Source organism: Ictidomys tridecemlineatus, unplaced genomic scaffold (assembly GCF_052094955.1).
Source record: "Ictidomys tridecemlineatus isolate mIctTri1 unplaced genomic scaffold, mIctTri1.hap1 Scaffold_4074, whole genome shotgun sequence".
Classification (NCBI taxonomy): Eukaryota; Metazoa; Chordata; class Mammalia; order Rodentia; family Sciuridae; genus Ictidomys; species Ictidomys tridecemlineatus.
Window position 1 is genome coordinate 43,168 of NW_027522645.1, and position 4,986 is coordinate 48,153.

The window sequence follows — 4,986 nt, forward strand, 5'->3', positions numbered from 1 at the left end:
CTCTAAATCAAACACGGTTTGTGCTAGCTGTTTTAAACTTGACACAATAAAGCAGTTTCAAGTTCTATCTCTATGGTTTGTTTGCTGTTGATGTAGCCCTAAGCAGAGACTGGAGAAAATCACTTTCATGGAAAGGGGTTGTCAAGCTTCCAAAAAAGTATGATTTGCCTTCAATCTCAGCAAACATTTTTTCACCCAATCTTGATGATTCTTTCAGGTAATGATCAGTACACCAATCCCACTTGGCTCACCAATTTTCATTCTTCTAGGTTAAACCGTTCGTTTGCAGTAACCATTTTCGTTTTTAGGTTTCACTCTGTTTTCTCCTATAGGGATACATGTATTTCGAACTCTAAATAAAACACGGTTTTTGTTAGCTCTTTGAAACTTGACTCAATAAAGCAGTTTCAAGTTTTATCTCTATGGATTGTTTGCTGTTGATGTAGCCCTAAGCAGAGACTGGAGAAAATCACTTTCATCAAAAGGGGTTTCCAAGCTTCCAAAAAAGTACGATTTCCCTGAAATCTCAGCAAACAATTTTTCACCCAATCTTGATGACTCTTTCAGGTAATGATCAGCACACCAATCCCACTTCGCTCCCCAGTTTAATTCTTCTAGGGTAAACAGTACGTTTGCAGTAACCGTTTTCATTTTTAGGTTTCACTCTGTTTTTTCCTATAGGGATACATGTATTTCGAACTCTAAATCAAACACGGTTTGTGCTAGCTGTTTGAAACTTGACACAACAAAGCAGTTTCAAATTCTATCTCTATGGTTTGTTTGCTGTTGATGTAGCCCTAAGCAGAGACTGGAGAAAATAACTTTCATGGAAAGGGGTTGCCAAGCTTCCAAAAAACTACGATTTGGCTGAAATCTCAAAAACATTTTTTCACCCAATCTTGATGATTTTTTCAGGTAATGATCAGTACACCAATCCCACTTGGCTCACCAAGTTTCATTCTTCTAGGTTAAACCGTTCGATTGCACTAACCGTTTTCATTTTTAGGTTTCACTCTTTTTTCTCCTATAAGAATACAGGTATTTGAAACTCTAAATCAAACACAGTTTGTGCTAGCTCTTTCAATCTTGACACAATAAAGCATTTTCAAGTTCTATCTCTATGGTTTGTTTGCTGTTGATGTAGCCCTAAGCAGAGACTGGAGAAAATCACTTTCATGGAAAGGGGTTGCCAAGCTTCCAAAAAACTACGATTGGCCTGAAATCTCAGCAAACATTTTTTCACCCAATCTTGATGATTCTTTCAGGTAATGATCAGTACACCAATCCCACATGGCTCACCAAGTTTCATTCCTCTAGTTTAAACCGTTCGTTTGCAGTAACCGTTTTTATTTTTAGGTTTCACTCTGTTTTCTCCTATAGGGATACATGTATTTCGAACTCTAAATCAAACATGGCTTGTGATAGCTGTTTGAAACTTGACACAACAAAGCAGTTTCAAGTTCTATCTTTATGGTTATTTTGCTGTTGATGTAGCCCTAAGCAGAGACTGGAGAAAATCACTTTCATGAAAAAGGGTTGCCAAGCTTCCAAAAAACTACGATTTGCCTGAAATCACAGAAAACATTTATTCACCCATTCTTGATGATTCTTTCAGGTAAAGATCAGTAAACCAATCCCACTTGGCTCACCAAGTTTCATTCTCCTAGGTTACACCGTTCGTTTGCAGTAACCGTTTTCATTTTTAGGTTTCACTCTGTTTTCTCCCATAGGGATACATGTATTTCGAACTCTAAATCAAACACGGTTTGTTCTAGCTGTTTGAAACTTTACACAATAAAGCAGTTTCATGTTCTCTCTCTATGGTTTGTTTGCTGTTGATGTAGCCCTAAGCAGAGACTGGAGAAAATCACTTTCATGGAAAGGGGTTGCCAAGCTTTTTAAAAAACTACCATTTGCCTGAAATCTCAGCAAACATTTTTTCACCCAATATTGATGATACTCTCAGGTAATGAACAGTACACCAATTCCAGTTGGCAAACCACGTTTCATTCTTCTAGTTTAAACCGTTCGTTTGCAGTAACAGTATTCATTTTTAGGTTTCACTCTGTTTTCTCCTATAGGGATACATGTATTTTGAACTCTAAATCAAACACGGTTTGTGCTAGTTCTTTGAAACTTGACACAATAAAGCAATTTCCTGTTCTATCTATAGGGTTTGTTTGCTGTTGATGTAGCCCTAAGCAGAGACTGGAGAAAATCACTTTCATGGAAAGGGGTTGCCAAGCTTCCAAAAAACTACGATTTTCCTGTAATCTCAGCAAACATTTTTTCACCCAATCTTGATGATTCTTTCAGGTAATGATTAGTACACCAATCCCACTTGGCTCACCAAATTTCGTTCTTTTAGGTTAAACCGTTCGATTACAGTAACTGTTTTCATTTCTAGGTTTTACTCAGTTTTCTCCTATATAGATACATGTATTTTGAACTCTAAATCAAACAAGGTTTGTGCTAGTTGTTTGAAACTTGACACAATAAAGCAGTTTCAAGTTCTATCTCTATGGTTTGTTTGCTGTTGATGTAGCCCTAAGAAGAGACTGGAGAATATCACTTTCATGGAAAGGGATTGCCAAGCTTCCAAAAAAACTACGATTTGCCTGAAATCTCAGCAAACATTTTTTCACCCAATCTTGATGATTCTTTCAGATAATGATCAGTACACCAATCCCACTTGGCTCACCAAGTTTCATTCTTCTAGGTTAAACCATTCCTTTGCAGTAACTGTTTTCATTTTTAGGTTTCAGTCAGTTTTCCCCTATATGGATACATGTATTTCGAACTCTAAATCAAACACGGTTTGTACTAGCTGTTTGAAACTTGACACAATAAAGCAGTTTCACCTTCTTTCTCTATGGTTTGTTTGCTGTTGATGTAGCCCTAAGCAGAGACTGGAGAAAATCACTTTCATGGAAAGGGGTTGCCAAGCTTCCAAAAAACTACGATTTGCCTGAAATCTCAAAAACATTTTTTCACCCAATCTTGATGATTTTTTCAGGTAATGATCAGTACACCAATCCCACTTGGCTCACCAAGTTTCATTCTTCTAGGTTAAACCGTTCGATTGCACTAACCGTTTTCATTTTTAGGTTTCACTCTTTTTTCTCCTATAAGAATACAGGTATTTGAAACTCTAAATCAAACACAGTTTGTGCTAGCTCTTTCAATCTTGACACAATAAAGCATTTTCAAGTTCTATCTCTATGGTTTGTTTGCTGTTGATGTAGCCCTAAGCAGAGACTGGAGAAAATCACTTTCATGGAAAGGGGTTGCCAAGCTTCCAAAAAACTACGATTGGCCTGAAATCTCAGCAAACATTTTTTCACCCAATCTTGATGATTCTTTCAGGTAATGATCAGTACACCAATCCCACATGGCTCACCAAGTTTCATTCCTCTAGTTTAAACCGTTCGTTTGCAGTAACCGTTTTTATTTTTAGGTTTCACTCTGTTTTCTCCTATAGGGATACATGTATTTCTAACTCTAAATCAAACATGGCTTGTGATAGCTGTTTGAAACTTGACACAACAAAGCAGTTTCAAGTTCTATCTTTATGGTTATTTTGCTGTTGATGTAGCCCTAAGCAGAGACTGGAGAAAATCACTTTCATGAAAAAAGGGTTGCCAAGCTTCCAAAAAACTACGATTTGCCTGAAATCACAGAAAACATTTATTCACCCATTCTTGATGATTCTTTCAGGTAAAGATCAGTAAACCAATCCTACTTGGCTCACCAAGTTTCATTCTCCTAGGTTAAACCGTTCGTTTGCAGTAACCGTTTTCATTTTTAGGTTTCACTCTGTTTTCTCCCATAGGGATACATGTATTTCGAACTCTAAATCAAACACGGTTTGTTCTAGCTGTTTGAAACTTTACACAATAAAGCAGTTTCATGTTCTCTCTCTATGGTTTGTTTGCTGTTGATGTAGCCCTAAGCAGAGACTGGAGAAAATCACTTTCATGGAAAGGGGTTGCCAAGCTTTTAAAAAACTACCATTTGCCTGAAATCTCAGCAAACATTTTTTCACCCAATATTGATGATACTCTCAGGTAATGAACAGTACACCAATTCCAGTTGGCAAACCACGTTTCATTCTTCTAGTTTAAACCGTTCGTTTGCAGTAACAGTATTCTGTTTTCTAATATAGGGATACATGTATTTCAAACTCTAAATCAAACACGGTTTGTGCTAGCTGTTTGAAACTTGACACAATAAAGCAGTTTCAAGTTCTTTCTCTATGTTTTGTTTGCTGTTGATGTAGTCCTAAGCAGAGACTGGAGAAAATCACTTTCATGGAAAGGGGTTGCAAAGCTTCCAAAAAACTACTATTTGCTTGAAATCTCAGCAAACATTTTTTCACCAAATCTTGATGATTCTTTCAGGTAATGAGCTGTACAACAATTCCACTTGGGTCACCAAGTTTTATTCTTCTAGTTTAAACCATTCGTTTGCAGTAACCTTTTTCATTTTTAGGTTTCACTCTTTTTTTCTGTATAGGGATACATGTATTTCGAACTCTAAATCAAACACGGTTTGTGCTAGCTGTTTGAAACTTGACACAATAAAGCAGTTTCAAGTTTTATGTCTATGGTTTGTTTGCTGTTGATGTAGCCCTAAGCAGAGACTGGAGAAAATCCCTCTCATGGAAAGGGGTTCCCAAGCTTCCAAAATACTACCATTGGCCTGAAATCTCAGCAAACATTTTTTCACCCAATCTTGATGATACTCTCAGGTAAGGATCAGCACACCAATCCCACTAGGCCCACCAAGTTTCATTCTTCTACGTTATACCGTTCGTTTGCAGTAACCGTTTCCATTTTTAGGTTTCACTCTGTTTTCTCCTAGACGGATACATGTATTTCAAACTCTAAATCAAACACGGTTTGTGCTAGTTCTTTGAAACTTGACACAATAAAGCAGTTTCAAGTTCTATCTCTATGTTTTGTTTGCTGTTGATGTAGTCCTAAG